Raw genomic sequence first — 19,394 nt, forward strand, 5'->3', positions numbered from 1 at the left:
TATGAAACAGATCTCCAGAACATTTTCATCTTGAAAATCTGAAGCTCTATATCCATCAGACAACTTTCCTTTTCCCCCTCCCCCAGGCCCTGGTAACCACCATACTACTATCTGTCTCCACGAGTTTGACTACTTTAAATACCTCATATAAGTGGAATCACAGGATTTGTCTTGTTATGACTGGCTTATTTCACTTAACAAATGACCTCAAGTTGTAGCATGAGATAGGATTTCCTTCTTTTCTAAGAATGCAATATTCTATTGTAGATTGTATATATTAATATATCTCATTTATTGTTGTTATGTGCTGAATGAGGATGTTACATAAGATGTGACTTCCCAGTGTAACATTGAATGAAAGTCTTGTCTTATTAAAAATTTTCTTCGTGCTTCCCTGGTGGTGCAGTGGTTGAGAGTCCGCCTGCCGATGCAGGGGACGCGGGTTCGTGCCCCGGTCCGGGAGGATCCCATGTGCCATGGAGCGGCTGGGCCTGTGAGCCATGGCTGCTGAGCCTGCGCGTCCGGAGCCTGTGTTCCGCAACGGGAGAGGCCACAACAGTGAGAGGCCCGCGTACCTCCAAAAAAAAAAAAAAAAAGAAAAAAAATATCTTCGACATAGAGATCCTAATCATATAAACCAAACCCAGTGGACCACTGACCCCACGTCCTTTCACTTCTGTATCCTGGACAAGCCTGGTGCCAGCACAGCCTTCTGGCAGGGCATGCATAGAAGCATCACTGGCTGACTTGAGGATATACTTCTGGTTCATCACAGGCTTCTTTCCTTTGCAGTGTTCCACCAGTGGCCAACAATAAATGATAGTCAAGGTCACCTCAGCAAATGAGGAAAAGGGGCAGCTCCCCCTTTTGTGCTTATAAATGAAAGAGAAATATTGTTTCTTTAACTGCCGTCTAAATGGTGCTGGGCACCGCCATATCCAGCTTCATGGTTCCTGATGCTTATATCATTTGAAGCTGTTTAAAGTCAATCAATGCAAGATTATGAATAATGTTTAGAAAAGGAAATAGATTTTCTCAAATGCCTTGTTTTTGTCGACATGAGAGAAATCTGGCCCATGTAGACTTAGGAATCTAGTCTGTATCTAAAGTATGGTTATGATAATTATTTTTATGATTCTTACTGATTTCCTCCTCTCCTTACTTCCTGTCTATGTCTTCCTTAGTATGATTAATTAATTAATTGCTTTATTAATCAAATACTCCTGACATTCACTTGGGGCTAGGCACCGCACTGCATATACTCCCAGAGAAAACATGGATTAAGGACTTACTCTGTGTTTGTAGGTGGCATTTCTTGAAACCCTCAGCATTGCCCTGAAGGCTATTTTGTCATCTCCACTTTGCAAGAGGGGAAAATGAGACAGGGGGTGGAAATATTTGGCCAGGGTTACATGCACAGTGACTAGCAAAGCTGCGTGTAGAGCGCTAACAGTCTTAGTCCAGAGCCCGAGTCTTGGTTCCAGGGCCCCTCTCCGGCCGGCTGGCATGGACGCTGACAGGCGGCACTGTCCCTTCCCCTCTCGGTGCTGCCAAGTCACTGAGGCCTCAAGGAGCCTGTGCTTCGGCTGAGAAAAGCACAGGACGCTATGGGAGGAGCTGGGCGTCCACCTGAATAATGAGAGATTCCCCCACTGGAAGTGAAGCCCCAGTTTTTCTGTGAACCAAGCCCCAAACGTCCTTTATTTCCTGCCCATGTTGGTGTGTCCAGAGCATCTTCACTTCCCAGAACAGGGAGGAGGGAGCAGCGCCCTGCAGACCCGCAGCTGTGTCTCTCCTGGGACAAGAGACCCCCTCTGCCTGGATGTGTGATGCCTCCGGGCCCCAGGTGAGCGCTTATCACCGAGAACAATATCTCACATGTCGGATTTGTACTTTGAACAGGAACTTTGATTAGAAGACACACCGGGCAGATTCATTAGCTGTGATGGAAGCAAAATTCCAAATTAAACATCTTTGAGTCTGCTAAAAAAAAATCTGTTTGCTATGAATACCTTTCCCAAAGGGTCTCCTTGTCTCAGGCTGGCCGGTGCATTAAAAGGACCAAAAAAGCCAGGACATAGGCCCCGAAAGCCCCTTCAACTCCAGATAGGACATCGGGGACTCAGCCATCTGCTCAGTCCTCAGTCCCCAATCCCCTGTGAGCTGGGCTCTTTGCTGTGGTGCTTAGTCCCTAGGAGGTGGCTTCTCTGAGTTGACACGTCTGGGAGGGGTTGGCAGGAGTGGGGTGAAGGGCAGGCTGCCATCAGTCTCCTATTCTCCCCTTCCCAAGCTTCCCTGAGCCCTAGAAAGTTTCCGGGGTGCAGAACCCCGCCCCCTCCAGCTCCCACAGAAACCCACCCCTGATGCTGTTTCTAACATCTGGCTGCCCCCTAGAATCTGGGCCCAGCGGCTAAGCTGGGGAGCACTCGGGTTCAGAGTTACATAAGCCTGCCGGGGAAGGCTGGTGCCTGGCTGCCCCTGAGCTGTTTGCTCAACTGTGAAGCAGGCAGGTAACCTCAACTGTGTTGTGAGACCCTCGTGGAAGCACAGACACACAGCCCAGTTACGGGGGGGGGGGGCGAACAGACTCTGGTGGGGCTCAGGAGTCTTGTCTCTTTTGGGACCAGTATCTTAGGAGGATGTTCACACTCACCCTGCACCTGCCTGTGCCCATGGCTTGGATCAGGGGGCGCAGCACATCTCATGGTAACTAAGCTCCATGGCATTTCTCCGGGTCCCTGCACTCACCCACCTCTCCCAGGTCAGGCTGCTCTGTCCCTGGAAAGTGTCAGAGGGACAGGTCTGCGTTGACTGCATTTTCCGCTGGTCTCCACCCATGCAATGGTGGAGATGCACATTTTATTCGTGACTGAAAATGGCTGTTTCATTCATACAGCCACGTCTCCTAAGAGCTCCTCACAGAAGTGATTCATTCTGGGGGGGGCCATCAGTTTTAGACCCACATCTTGAAGAGGAGAATTTGTCTCCCAAACCAAAAATACTAGATGTACTTAGTGAACAGAAAAAAGAATCGTCTGATTGCTGCGCATTATGGTTTACCAGAGGATGGTAAACGCCCAGGAGCTGTGGAGTGTCTTTGAAAGGAGATGATTAAATCACAATATTCAATGCCATTATCATTACTATCATTTAACTAAACAATTCATGAGTAAACATGAGTAAATTCAGTAATTTAAGTTGACTTAATAGATTTCTGTGCTTTCTGGGGGAATATGAAAGCATGGCATTGGGAAGAACCTATATTAATAGGCTCAAAGTACAAGCAAATTACATGAGATGAACACTTAATAACGTAGATAATAAAAAATTTATAAAATTAGGAGAGATTTTTTGCTACTCGTATATTGGATGTTTAAAATATATTTGTTGAGAAAATGCATAATGAACGCAGATACAGTTTCAAAATAAGAAATTCAGTTGCATACCTACAACACACCACCAACTGGCTTGACTCATTTTTGCTTTATGTTGTTTATTTTGTTTCATCCACTGCCCCTCCCCACCAATAGTTATTTGAACATCAAAGTATGGATTTAAGAGACAAATTTTTTTTTTCTGAGACATCGTATTATTCTTTGCTACTTACTTGATGAGTAATTATTTGTCAGCTGTATGTCCTTCCCAGCCTTCAGTTACTCCCATGTAAAGCCACAATGCCACTGTTTACCGTCTAAAGCTACACATGGTACTGTTGTCTGTTGCTGCTGTTGATACCGTATTACAACTCCTACCCACATCACTACTGTAACAATCTCTGTATCAATAAGCATAAAAAGCTCCTGGCACATATGCAGTGCTCACATGAGCTGTATGGTTTTCATAAAGATGCTACCATAAAATTCTTTAAACTCAGAATTTGGGAACAGTATGTGCCCACATCAAATTTTATGATAAAATTATGTGAATTGAGGAAAATGTATAAGCAGGCTACAACTATTATATTTCTAACAAATTTAGGCGTCACATGTTCCAAAATAATGAAATACGTGAAAATATTAGTGCATGAGTCATAGTGGACATGTCTCATCTTAAGTCAGATATTTATAGATACGTTCGATTTTTCTGACTTAAATAAATATATTGGATAAAAATCAACTCTGGGTTGATGATACTGTGAACGTAGGACATTTTTTCATCCTTTATACCACATAGCACTGTGATTAACACATAGAATATATGTAATTAGTTGCCAAAAGTTGATGCTATTGCTTCATTAAATTCATAGGTATTCTAATAAAAAAGCATTATAAGCCATAATTTATATAGAAACTAAAGCACAGAGCTGTCTTAGGTATGTCCAAGTTCACACATCCATCAGAAGAAAACAATGCCCTCCCCCCCCAGAGCTGGGGCAGGATTGTGACTATGTTTTAGGGACATTGGCCATCTTGACCCAGCTCACGTATGTCATCCTGACTGGCTCACATAATGAGCCTAATTAACAGAAGTAACAAACATCTGAGAACTGTTCTTTTTTTTAATTAATTTATTTTTATTGAAGTAGTTTCAGGTGTACAGCAAAGTGATTCAGTTATACATACATATATATTTTTTCAGATTCTTCTCCCTTATAGGTTATTACAAAATATTGAGTAGAGTTCTCCATACAGGTCTTAATCAGGAGCATGGGATTGGCTGAGTGTCCCAGGCAAGAGGCCAGGACCCTCACCTCCCAAACTTGACTGATACAGGACTTGCAAAGGCAATGGTCAAAAAGAGTTTCACAGCCCATAACCCAACACCATCCTGCAGAATCCAAATGTTGAAGAGCTGAAGCGATCAGAAGAGACAATCTTTAAAGAAAGTTGCCAGTGAGCTGGGAACCCCTTGCTCCCATCACCTCCAACTGGAGAGCAGGAAACACATTGCCTGTGTTTTAGGGGACACTGGGGACAGCTGTCAGACTTATGCCTGAAAAATGTACACAGACAAAAGGCTGTTTGAATGGGCCCACAGGAGCTACATTCTTACTATCAGAGAGTCACCAGAACAATCAGAGGATCTATGCTAATTTCACCCACGTGGCAAGGCCGGCCTAGTCTAAGATTTGGTCTGAATAGTCAGTGGACAGAAAGAGGACGATTAATCCATGATTGCATCTATATGTTACTGCTACACTGCCCTGGAGACCAGATATTTTTGTATCTCTCTGGCCCCTCATTTTATCTTCCCCGGGTAAGGATACTAAATTAAAGATTTAGGATTAAATCCCTTAAATGAAAGGATATTCAGAGAGTCATATCTTATCAATGATGTAAATTCAGAGACAGATCACAAATAAGCCTACGTTGGGGCCATTACCCAGGTAGGTTCATTTTGCCGAAGCCAAAACGTTCAGATGCTGAGCCTCAAAGAGTGTTTATGCACAAAGCAGCCAAGTGAGGAGAGGGTAAAAACCAATCTCAAACCCACCTCCCCAAAGGGCTCAGGGATTTTATGGGATGATGGATAAAGAAGCAGGGCAGTCTGAGGCATGGGGAGCATGGGGAAAGGTGATTTAAAAAGATATGGTTCCTGAAGGAAATAAAAATATAAATAAGATATGGGAAAAGAATCTGAAAAAGAATATATATATATTTATTTATAACTGAATTACTTTGCTGTACACCTGAAACTAACACAACATTGTAAATCAACTATACTTTAATGAAAAATAAATTTTTTAAAAATGTGGGGTCTTTCTTTCTCTCTCTCATCCTGAAGGAGGCAGAAGAGGGACAGGGTTAAAATTTGGGGGCTTTGGGTTTTCTACCTATGTACCTAGGTATTTATGTTCCAGAGAATCTATTAACCATCTATCCATTTATCATCTAATTACATTTTTACAATCTTTTACAATGACTTACATGTGGCAACCTTGGAAGAAGGAGATTTTGGAAAATTTAGTGCATTTTTATAATTCTGAAAAACTTTGATAATACCATCACTTGGTACATATTATATAATCTTGCGTTGTAAATTGAGTCAAATTCATGATGGAAAATAAAAGTGAGATTACTTCTTACCCTGATATTAGTGTCGTCTTCAGTTAAATATTTTAGAAATAATGTAATATGTTGATGTATTTGGGGAGTTTAGGGAACAGACTAAGTAAGACATAAAGGATGCACAGGTGAAGATGGGGTCGTTCCTCTAATTGGTACTTAAGTGGGCAGTTGAAGCAGCATCAATGATTGAGGAAGAGGTGTCAAGAAGGGGTGACAGTTATACCGGGTGTTTAAAGAAGAGCAAAGAGGCCAATGTGTCTGTGAAAGCGGCTGGGAGGGAAGAAGGAGACATGACAGAGAGGTCTCTGTAGATCTCTGTATGACATGGCCAGAGAGCTGGTGCTAGAGGTTAAGCAGAGAAATGACTTGATCCAGCTCCTGCTCTGGAGGAATCACCCTCACTGTGCTGAGGATTGATGGATGGGGCTTGGAGGGACTTTGAACTGTTAAGGTCACCTGGGCAAGAGTTAGGATGTTCTGGACCAGAGTGCAAGAGCTGGAGGAGGGCGGAAGTGGTGGGAACTGGGATATATTTTGAAAATGGAGCCAACACTATTCCCCAAGCCAATGGGGTCAGGAGCAAGTGAAAAAGAGAAGGACCAGTGGTGACCCCCTGGTTTTTGTCAAGATCGATGGAAGGATGGGGTTGCCACCAACTGAAATGGGGGAGGGTACGGGGGGAATGTGTTTGGGAAGAAAAATCAAGATTTCACCTATGAACAGACTGTTTTTGATATGTCTATTTTGTATCCATTGAAAATATTGAGTAATCAGATAGATCTATGAATCCAGGGTAAGGAAAAACACATAGGAGCTGCAGTGAATTATCAACATAAACAGTATTAATTTAATTATGGAAATAAAATATCAATAAAATTTATAGAAAGGTGTTTAATCATCCATATATATCTGAATGAGTTTTTGAAATTGAAAAGACGTGCAACTCTCAGAATATTATCAGAACCCAGATGTTCACCTCATGAGCCTTTTGAGTCCTACCACCCTCCCCACAAAGGTAACCACCATCCCAGCTTTTAACACCAGATATGAGATCTGCCTTTGTTTGCGTACTTTCCGTACAGAATAGACTTGTACCTGTCTGGCTGCTTTTGCCCAAAATCATATTTGCTGTAATCTGCATGTTGGAGTTGTAGCTCTTTCATTCTGAATAGTATTCTATTCTAAGACTATAACACAATTTATTTTTCCATTCTATGTTTGATGGACATTTTGGTGATTTCTAACTTTGGATTATTATGACTAATGCTTCTATAAAAATTTAGTTCATGCTTTTTGGTGAACAGATACCCACATATGCATCTTTCATTGGAAATATGGCTAAGAGTAGAATAACTAGAGGTCACAGAATAGGGACATTGTTAACTTGAGGAAATACTGCCTGTTTTCCAAAGTGGTTTTACCAATTTACAGCTGTCTGCCTTTTGAAACTCAGCTCTTCTAGTCAGAGTGCAGTGATGCCTCATAATGGTTTTGTTTGCATTCCCTTTATAACATATAACATTGAGAATTTTGTCACCTATCATGGCCATATGGATATCCTCTTTTTTTGAAGTAAATATGTGATATTGTCCCCATTTTTATTGTGTTATCTGCCATCTTCAGATTGATTTGTAAGTATTCTTTATATATTTTTTATGTAAATACATTGTCAGAAGTATTACAATTCTTTTTCTACAACACAGTGGCTTACATTTTTCTTAATGGTTTTAATGAACAGAAATCCTGGATTTGAATGTATTCCTGTATATTGTTTTCTTTTATGTAATGACTGGTGCTATATATTTCCTGTATAAGACATTTTTCCCACCTCAATTTCATAGAGACTGTCTTCTATTTCTTCCAAAATTGTTATCGTTTTACCTTTTACTTTTAGATTTATAAGCCGCCTGCTATGCTATACTGTAAGAAGCGAGGTAAAATGTCAAAGAGTAATTTATTTTGCTAAAAATATTCACTTAACTCGGCACCATTTAGATATATTTTCTTTCCTAAGCAGCAGAGTGTCACTTTTGTCATGAATCAGATGGGTGTATGTGTGCGGATATCTTTCTCTTCTGGCTCGTGGTCCATTTTCCAGCTTTGCACCAAGAAAAGTGTCTCAATCCCAGCTTTATAACACGCCTTTGTGTTTGTATCTCAATCCTCCAGTTTGGTTTCGATTCCATAGTATCATTTCTGCTATTCTTGGCTCTTTGCCTTTTCATATGGATGTAGGATTACTTTGTGAATATTGATATTAAAAACTTCTCCCATCTTGTTCAATTTTACAGCTCAAGTTGAACTTGGTGGCATCTTTATAATATTCCTTTTTCCAATTCTTAAAAGTCTTACATTTTAAAATCTACTTAGCTCTTTAATTTTTGTGTGGAGGCCTTAGAGATCTTTTTATTAAATCTATTCATAAGTGTATGTAGTTTTCTAATGCTGTTAATACTCTTTAATCAACTACAGGTTATAGATCAAGTATAGATAAGTAACAGAATTCAGTTACTTTACTAAATTCACTTAATCTAATAATTTTGTGGTGAATTTTTTTGGGGGAGATTTTTTTTATCCATGATAATGTCACCTGCAAATAATTACAGCTTTATTCTGAAACTTTATTCTTTCACCACTGTTTCCTACCTTAATATTGCACTGGCTGACATCCAGTAAAAGGCTGAAAGGAAGTGTTCATAGTAGAACTTTTTCTTTTTCTCCGTTCCAAAAATAAAACTTTCAAAATTTCACCTTGAACAAGATGTTAGTGCCTATATTTTTTATTTCTTTGTAAATACTTCTTAACAGATTAAGAAAGTGTTCATCTATTTCTAATTTTCTGAATTTCATTTCTAGCTTTTTCTTTTCATCAAATGCTTTATTTTGCATCTATTAAGTGGTCCTATTTTTGCCTTATTTTTTAATGTGGTGAACTACCTTGAATTTTTTTTTTAATATTAAACCAACCTTGGAATATACACCAATTATTCGTGATCCATTTATAGTTTTATACATGGCTGAACCATGGAGAGATCATCTTAGTGCTTTGCAGCAACTTAGAGGGGTGGGATAGGGAGGCTGGGAGGGAGGCTCAAGAGGGAGGGGATAGGGAGATATATGTATGCATACGGCTGATTCACTTTGTTGTACAACGGAAACTAACACAGTATTGTGAAGCGATTATACTCCAGTAAAGATCTATTAAAAAATATCATATCTATGATAATGAGAGGCATTTTCCTGATTTTTTCCTTTCTTATAATGTCCTCCTCCAGATTTGGTATCAAGGTTACACTAGGTTCTTGAAACAAATCAGGCTTTCTCTACTTTTACAGCTTCTTGGAAGAATTTGTAGGAATTCATAAACAAAACTGAGCATGAAATTTTCTTTGTGGGAAGGTTTTAAATGAGAGACACCAAATCTTTAATAGATACTAACTATTGAAATTTTCCATCTGTCCTGCATCCGATGATGATGCGATTTAAGATGTATTATTCTGGTAATGTGGTGAGATTTGAGGTTTATTTGTGGCTCTGCCAGAGCCTGGGCAAGCCTGACCTTAACCACACAGAAAATCGTTTGGCGACATTCAACGTTCATTTATAATTAAAAAAAAAAAAAACTGTAGGAACGTGGGAATAAGAGACATTTCTTATCCTGACTTAACAATATAAATCTAGAAGAAAATGCCTACAGTAAAGAGCATCATTAATGCTGAATTTTTGAAACATTCCTTTAATTTAAGGCTAAATACAAGGCGCCTGCTCTCATTGTTTGCTCAATATTCTGCTGAAAACCTTAGTGCAATTAGGTATGAAGAAGAAACAATTTATAAGTTTTGAAAAGGTAGAAAAAAATGTCACTTCTGTCTGTGATATTTAAATTTTGCTTATGATAACAAATATCCCCCAAAGTTTAAAGATCATTATTAAGAGTAAGAAGTGAACTTAGGGGAGTTAGTCGACAAATAGTTCTTAGATAAAACAAATCATTTTTACTAGTAGAGTATAATCTTAAAACACATGTAAAATTTATATGTTTATAACATAAAGTTTACAAAAGAGGAAAAAATTATTTATCAACAAATCTACCAAAACCACACAACTATTTGTAGAAATTGTAAAATATTATTGAAAGTCATCAGACACACTACTTAATAAAAGCAGAGGTAAACCATGCTCATTCATAGGGAAACTTGGTATTGTAAATATATCTTGCTTAAAATGAATTTACATAGACAGTTTTTAATCTTTTTGGTCTGTGTAGTCCTTTAACTTCCTAAAAATTATTGAAGACTACAGAGAGCTTTTCCTTGTGTGGATTTGCATCTCTCAACATTGGTCTTCTTAGAAATGGAAATTTAGACAATTTTAAAGTAGGCATTTTTAGTTCATTTAAAATGACAATAAGAAAATCATTAGACATTGACATAAATAGTGCATATTTTATAAAAGATAACTGTTGTTTCCAAAACAAATAATATAGTGAAGAGGGTGACCTCATTTTTCTATTTTAAATATATATATATATATATATATATATATATATATATATATATAAAATATTTGACTTAACAAAAAACAGTTGGATTCTGGTGTTTATCTGTGTAGTCAGTCTGTTGTAACATGGGTATGAGTAGGAAAGGGGAGAAACTTGAGGATCATCTGAAAAGGTCTTGTGATGTCTAGTGTTCTTGGACTCTACCTTGAGAACTGCTGGGCTCTGTAATCAATGCCATTCTAAAATCCCAAGAAGTTTGCATATCTACGTGTGTGTGTGTGTGTGTGTGTGTGTGTGTGTGTGTGTGTCAGGGGCAATGGTGGTTATTTATAAGCTGAGATTGTTTTGCTGTGTTAGGAGATCAAAGAAGGCCAAGACATTTGTGAGAAAGAACAATGAATGGGGAGCTGACCTCTCCAACAATAACATTTACTGTAAAGCAGTCATACTAAGGGAGACAGTACTGAATGGTATTTTAGTTCCTTCTTGCTGCTATAACAAATTACCTTGAACTCAGTGCCTTACAACAATGCAGATTTATGATCTCATAGCTCTGGAGGACAGAACTCTGAAGTGTTCTCACCTGGCTAACACCTAGGTGTCTGTGGGGCTACATTCCTTTCTGGAGGTGCTGAGGCAGAATTGCTTTCCCGCGTTTCCAGCTTCCACAGGTCTCCTCGGCTGGTGCCTCCCTCCCAAGTTCAAAGTCAGCAAGGGCCAGTGGAATCTTTCTGAATCCCATCACTCTGACCGAGTTTCATTGTTCACACTTCCTTTTCTGGCTTTGACTCACCTGGCTCAGCCTTTCGCTGAGCAGGGCCCTTGCAATGAGCCCTGGATAATCCTGGATAACCTCTCCAACTCAATATCTTAATCGCTGTTGTAAAGCTCACTTTGTGATATAAGAAATTCACCTGTTCTGGGGATAAGGATGCAGACATCTTTGGGGTACCATTATTCTGTCTATCACAAATGGGTACAGGGATGAAAAAAGATACAATAAGAAGTAAAAAAGGATCCAGAAACAGGTCTATGCATATAAATGTATTTGATTTGTGATTGATTATATATAGCAGGGACATGTTATGCATATTTCAGTAAATATTTCTACAAAATTGGTTATTCATATAAAAAATTAATTGGATTTGTCTCACATCATACAAAACCATCAAATCCAAGTAGATTTAAAAAATTAAATGTGAAAGGCAAAAAAAATTGATAAGTTCTACTACATTAAATTAAAAACTACTCTTAAGCAAATAGAATCACAAAGACAGTGAAAATATGTCAAAAGCAGAAGATATTTGTAACCACTAAATAGTATTGAAAATGCACAAAGAACTAATGATTCAGAAAGAAAAGATAAAAACAAAGCAAAAACCCCCATAAACCCAATACTAGTGGTATGCTGGTAAGCCAGCTTCAAATAAAAAATACAATAAAATAAAAGCCCCAATTTTTAGCATTGACAATTTTCCTGATGTAAACACTCCCACAGTGGTTGATTTCAAGGTATCAACTTGGTGTCATTGAATGAGCGGTATGTAAACTATCACCTATTACCAGCTGGTGCAAGATGGCCAAACCATACCACCTCTTTATCCAGAGATAATTGCTGTTAAACTTTGAATCTTGCTGTATGCTAATACATATTTTATTCCATAAGTGTATTTTTTGATAATTACTATTTTGTAAGTTAAAATTTTGTCTCAGCAACATATTATGTAAATATTTTTATATCAATAAGTGTTCTTGTAAAAGTTCTTTTTATTGGCTTATTGCTATTCCCTCAAGTAGATGCAAAATATATACAAACAGTTCTCTACTTTGTATTCCATATTTACCTACATAAACAACGCTATAACATAGTTTTTTAAATTTAAAATGGACCCATATCTTCAGTTATTTCCTTATCATTCATCTCCAGAGGTGGACATGCTAGATTAAATGTCTTCTTACTTCACTGTTTATTTTTACTCTTCATAAATATATTAGTTTGCTCAGGCTGCCATAACAAAATACCAAAGACTGGGTGGCTTAAACAACAGAAATTTATTTTCTCACAGGTCTGGAGGCTGGAAGTCCAAGATCAAGGCACCGGCAGGGTTGGTTTCTGGTGAGGCTTCTCCCCTTGGCATGTAGATGACAGTCTCCTCCCTGTGCTTCACGTGGCTTTTTTCTGTGTGCACACGGAGAGAGAATTTCTGGTGCTGTGACTCTTCTTCTTCTTGTACTGAACTGGTCCTCATAAGGGCCCCACCCTTATGACCTCACTTAACCTTAATTACTTCCCTAAAGGCCCAATCTCCAAATACAGTCACGTTGGGGGTCAGGCCTTCAACATGTGAATGTGGGGGTGGCAAGATTCAGTTCATAACAATAAATGTTTCTAAACTGCCCTCCAGAATATCTGCAATAGTGTTTTCTCCATAGTAACATCTATCTGATAGGGTACATTTTCCCAGCAAGTTTTAAAACTGGTCACTAAAATGAAAACAAAACTGGTATTTAAAGTGAGATAAAGTTCACATGATATAACATTAATCATTTTAACCAACTTACGATACAATTCAGTGTCAGTTGGTACATTCACAATGTGTGAAACCCTCACCACTCTCTAGTTTTACGCCATTTTCATCACCCCCGAAAGGAAATTCTTGACCCATTAAGCAATCACTCCCCATTCCTCACTAATCCCTACAGCCTCTGACAATCAACTCATCTGTTTCTGCCTTTATGGATTTTCCCATTCTGGTCATTTCATATAAATGGAATTATACAGTATGCAGCCTTTGTTTCTGGATGCTTTCACTTAGCCTGTTTTCAAGGTTTATATGTGTCATAGCATTTTATGGCGTAAATAACATTCTATTTTATGGATATTCTGCAATCTGTTTATTCATTCATACTTTGGGTTTAGGCTGTTTCCACATTTTGTCGATTTTGAATAGTGCTGCTCTGAACATATGTGCACATATACTTGTTTGCACACCTGCCTTCATTCCTCTAGGGTGTATGTCCCAGAGTTGACTTGCAGGGTCACATGGTCCTTCTACGTTTAAATGTTAAGGAGCCACCAAACTGTTCTCCCCTGCAGCTGAATCATTTGCAATCTCACTAGCAAATTATGAGAACTCCAACTTCTCCACTTCCTCCCCAACACTTGTTATAATTTTTGGATTATAGGCATCTTAGGGTGTGAAGTAGCACCTCTTTTCAGTGTTGATTTGCATTTCCCTAATGACTAATGATGCAGAGCAGCTTATCATGAGTTTATGGGCCATTTGTGTGTCTTCCTTGAAGAGATGTTTATTCAAGTCCTTTACTCATTTTTAATTGGTTTGCTTGTTTTTTTGTTGTTGAGTTTTAAGGGATCTTTATATCCTCTGAATACTGGACAGTTAAAAGATATATATTTGAAACCCCATTCTATGGGCTGCTTTTTTCACTTTCTTTGAAATGTTATTTGAATCACAAAAATTTAATTTTGATGAAGTCCAATTTATCTAGTTTTTCTTTAGTTGCTTACGCTTTTGATGTCACACTTAGGAAACCATTGCCTAATCCCTGCTTACAAATATTTATACCTCTGTTTCCTCCCATAACCTTATAATTTAGTTCTTACATTAACGTCTTTGATCAATTTTGATATAATTTTATATTGTTTGAGATAAGGGTCCGTCTTTATCCTTTGGTATCCAGTAGTCCCAGAACCATATATTAAAGAGGCTATTGTTTATTTATTGAATGGCCTTGTCACCTTGTGGAAAATCAATGGTCCATAGATGTCTGAGTTTATTTGCATTCTCAATTTTACTCCATTGATTTATCTGCCAATCTTATACCAGTACCATACTGCTTTTTTTTTTTGCACGGTACATGGGCCTCTCACTGTTGTGGCCTCTCCCGTTGCGGAGCACAGGCTCCGGACGCGCAGGCTCAGCGGCCATGGCTCACGGGCCCAGCTGCTCCACGGCATGTGGGATCTTCCAGGACCGGGGCACAAACCCATGTCCCCTGCATCGGCAGGCAGACTCTCAACCACTGCTCCACCAGGGAAGCCCCATACTGTTTTTATTACTATCACTTCATAGCATTCTTTCAAATTGGGAAGCGTATCTCTTTCAACTTTATTCTTCTTTGTTTTGACTCTTCAGGGCCTCTTGTAATTCCATATACATTTTAGGATCAGTTTATTCATTTGTACAAAAATAAGCCATCGGGGGCTTATTCAAATACTATGCTCATTTTCTAGTGATCTTTCTGTAAGTTAGTATTCTATAAAGAATCCTTATCACTCAACTATTTTGGAAATATGTTTCAGACTTTTTTGTACATCTTAAAAGTTTTGCTTATGGTGAACATTTAAAATACAAAGTTGTAACTATTACTCATTTTTCTTCTGTGGTATTTGTCTATAGTGTTATGATGCTTAGAATGTCCTTCTCTTGCCCACCAATAGCTTATATCACTTTTTACTTTTCTGTTTTCAAATTTTGTATAAGAACTTCAACCCAATTGTAAATTAATTTTGTATATCATATGATATTAATCTAAGTTAATAGTTTTCATTTAATTAGCTACTTACAAGTCTGAATCCTATGCTCTAAAAAAAAAATAACCAAAACCCAAAAAACAAACAAACAAAAAACAAGGTTGATAAACTATGTAGAATATTACCTTTATTGTGTAGTAACATTTTAGTAGTTGGATCTATTCTGAACAATTGATTCCATTATAATAATGGTTAAGTTTCACACCATTTATATCTTTATAATGCATTTAAATATCTCTAATACCTGCCCTATTCCAAACCTTAATATTCTTTATAAAAATCGTCTTGGCCTTAAGAATGGATTTATTCTTCCATACCCTTTTGTCTACACAAAATACATATTTGTCAGTTTAAACTAGAGACTTTTCATAGTGACTGAAATATAACTATAATGATTCATAGATAAGCATATATTCATAATAGAAAAATAAACAATTCATTTTTGTTTAGAAATTAAGTACCATTTTAAATGATCTTTAACAAGCAAAATCAGGAAGATCTGGGAACTTCCTATGCCTCAAGCATTCCTAGAAAATATGGAAGTGAGCCCAGTGAGCTGGGAGCCTGGATCTGTAGATGTGAGTTTATACTTTGCTACTTAGTAAGATCTAATTGTTTAAGATATGTGGGGTTCAGTATTCTCAAATGCAGGTACAGTGTCTCAACTGGTAAATGTAGGCAATAATAATTTTTCTTTTCCATTGTAGTTTATTACAAGATGTTGAATATAGTTCCCTGTGCTCTATAGTAGGTCGTTGTTGTTTATCTATCTTAAATATAGTAGTGTGTATTATGCTAATCCCAAACTCCTAATTTATCCCTCCCCCAACCCGTTCCCCTTTGGTAACCATTAGTTTATTTTCTATGTCTGTGAGTCTACTTTTGTTTTATGAATATGTTCATTTGTGTCATATTTTATATTCCACCTATAATTAATATCAAATGGTATTTGTCTTTCTCTGACTTACTTCACTTAGTATGATAATCTCTAGGTCCATCCATGTTGCTGCAAATGGCATTCTTTTGTTTATTTTTATGGCTGAGTAATATTCCATTTTTATATATGTACCACATCTTCTTTATCCATTCATCTGTCAATGGACATTTAGGTTGTTTCCATGTCTTTATTACTGTGACTAGTGCTACTATAAAAATAAGGGTGCATGTATCTTTTTGAATTATAGTCTTGTCTGGATATATGCACAGGGGTGGGATTGCTGGATCATATGATAATTCTATTTTTGGTTTTCTGAGGAACCTCCACACTGCTCTCCATAGTGGCTGCACCAACTTACATTCCCACCAACAGTGGAAGAGGTGTCCCTCTTCTCGGCACCTTCTGCAGCATTTATTATTTGTAGCCTGTTTTGTGATGGCCATTCTGGCAGCTGTGAGTTGATACCACATTGTAGTCTGGATTTGTGTTTCTCTAATAATTAGTGATGCTGAGCAGATTTTCATGTGCCTCTTGGCCATCTCTATGTTTTGTTTGGAGAAATGTCTGTTTAGGTCTTCTGCCCTTTTTTTTTTTTTTTTTTTTTGGAGGTACGCAGGCCTCTCACTGTTGTGGCCTCTCCCGTTGTGGAGAACAGGCTCCAGAGGCGCAGGCTCAGCGGCCATGGCTCACAGGCCCAGCTGCTCCATGGCATGTGGCAACTTCCCGGACTGGGACACGAACCCGTGTCCCCTGAATCGGCAGGCAGACTCTCAACCACTGTGCCACCAGGGAAGCCCTGCCCATTTTTTGATTGGGATGTTTGATTTTTTATTATTGAGTTGTATGAGTTGTTTGTATATTTTAGAAATTAAACCCTTGTAGGTCTCATTGTCTGAAAATATTTTCTCCCATTCTGTAGGTTGTCTTTTCCTTCTGTTTATGGTTTCTTTTGTTGTGCAAATGCTTATAAGTTTGACTAGGTCTCATTTGTTTATTTATGCTTTATTTCTATTGTCTTGGGAGACTGATCTAAGAAAATATTGCTATGATTTATGTCAGAGAATGTTTTATGCAACCATAGTTTTATCAATGAATTTTCATAGGAAATGTTGTGTAAACTTGTTTGGTAAAATAAAATATGCTATGCAAGTATAAGGCAATTCCAGACCTCCGCCAATAAATTTAAGATCCTATCCTATCATATTTACTTGATATAGGTTTAATGTGTAACGATATACTGTTTTTGAGGGTAAAGCATGAGGAAAGCCTTCTTTCCCCGCTACAGCCTCCAATGAGGGGATGAATTCTCTAGACACATTCAGGACTTAGCAGACTTTTGCAGAAGAGAAAAGCCAAGGAAGCTATTTTCCTTTTGGTCCTTCAAATATACTACTGCTACTGGCTGTTGTGTTTGTTGTTTCTGCTCCCCTTGGAATGGTAATGTGGGGTCAGATCTGTACTTTAACTGAAACTTTCACAATAGGCAAAGAATAAACATAAAAAAAATTTAAAGTGTACTTGATAAGGTGTAGGTATAGTGATGATTATTAAAAATAACATTGATGTTATATTATTCAGGCAATAAACTGTTAGATATATAATAGTCGTATGTTCATTCTAACCTGGCTTTGTATAACATTTTAACTGTAATGTTTTGAAAAATATTTTGTGTCATATTTACATTAAGGTAAGAAATTCAGTTTTCTTTCTCCATAACGACTACTTGTATATAAAGCATTGCTGGTCTTTTACCTCCTTTTCAAATATTCCTATTCACGGTTATATTTTCATTTTCTTGTTTTGGAATAATAAATCACAACACTAATCAAGACACGTAGGCAGATTTCTGGAAGCTTGAGGATTCAAATATCCATATTTACCAGAATTAAGAGTTTTTAATAAAGTTGGGCCTTGAAAGTTTAGTTTCTATGGAAACAGCATTAATGATAGCAACCCAAATGCTGAATCATTTACTTGAAAATGTAAAACTATAGACGATAAGCAATACACATTTTACTATTAATTTTATTATTTGAAATAGATATAGAAGGTGTCATTTCTCCCATTGCTTTTCCGTATTTCTTAATAACTATAAATGAATAGGAATCAAGTGAGAATAGACTTGCATCTTTGATTCAAATGAAAACATTTTGATTTTTTTTCTTGGTCTTTTTTTTTTGTGTAGAGTACTTACACACCTTGAATCAAGGTTTACATGAAAATAAAAAAGAGACTGAGAAATAACCCCATGGAGTGAATGCCCTGCTTCCCATGGATTAGGACACCACAGAAACGGCACCTACTTCCTCCCAACTAGCAAAAAGGTCAAAATCCCCGTTGTGAACAGGCAGGTACTCTGAAGATTTTCTCAGGCCAGCGAGACCTGTGAATAAGGCTCCCTGACAGAGCAGGCTGATCCGCTAAGCAGGACCCCATAAGAACAGAATTGCTTTTGAAGCCAAATCTGGCCTCTGTACCCCGACACCAAATTAATTCTCAGAGACAGAGTTTTGGGTAAAGTGGAAAAGACTAGCTTTATTGCTTTGCCAGGCAAAGGGGGCCACAGTGGGCTAATACCCTGAAAACTGTTTGTCTGACCTGGAGCGGGTAGTGAGTTTTATAACAATGGTTCAAGGAGAGCATGATAAGCTGGTGGACATTCTTCTGACAGGTCAGTGGGGAGGTAAGTGGGAGTCGGCATCAACCTCCTGGTTCCACCCGGTCTGGGGTCTACGTGTTTGTGGGCAGCATGCAGTGAAATTCTCCCACCTGGTGGGGGCTTCAGCCTCTGCAAAACGGCTTAGAGATATTGTGATGTGTATCCCTTGAGGGGGAACCAGGACCCTGCCCCCAGGCTGCACTATTATTTCTTTATTTTTTTTAACATCTCTATAGGAGTATAATTGCTTTACACTGTTGTGTTAGTTGCTGTTGTACAACAAAGTGAATCAGCTATACGTATACATATATCCCCATATCCCCTCCCTCTTGAGCCTCCCTCCCGCTCTTCCTCTTGTTTCTTGACTGCTCCTCCCGTGTCTCTGTTTGAACTGTTTGAACCTGCCCTTTGGAACTCAGGGAAGGGCATGGAGGCTGAATAAGCCTATTTCCCGCAATCAAGAAATGGGGGACACAGAAAGGCTTTTGTGCCCAGAAGCCCCACGGCACCCTGCTTGGTATCATTTTCCTCTCAAACCCAAAGATCATCAGTGCTCATTTGAGACTAACGTGGAAAACAGGTTGGAATGGTCCCCCTAATATCTAACTTAATGTTACTCTTTTAATCACCATGTTGTTTAAAACTGGATTTTTCCACTGATATAAAATTGTGCTCCACCCTGTAACCCACTTTCCTTGGTCACGTTGGTTTTGTTTTCTTTCTTTTAAACAACA

The sequence above is a fragment of the Delphinapterus leucas genome, chromosome 9 (genome assembly GCF_059928025.1).
Source record: "Delphinapterus leucas isolate spDelLeu-1000000601 "Yukka" chromosome 9, BTC_Dleu_Yukka2, whole genome shotgun sequence".
NCBI lineage: Eukaryota > Metazoa > Chordata > Mammalia > Artiodactyla > Monodontidae > Delphinapterus > Delphinapterus leucas.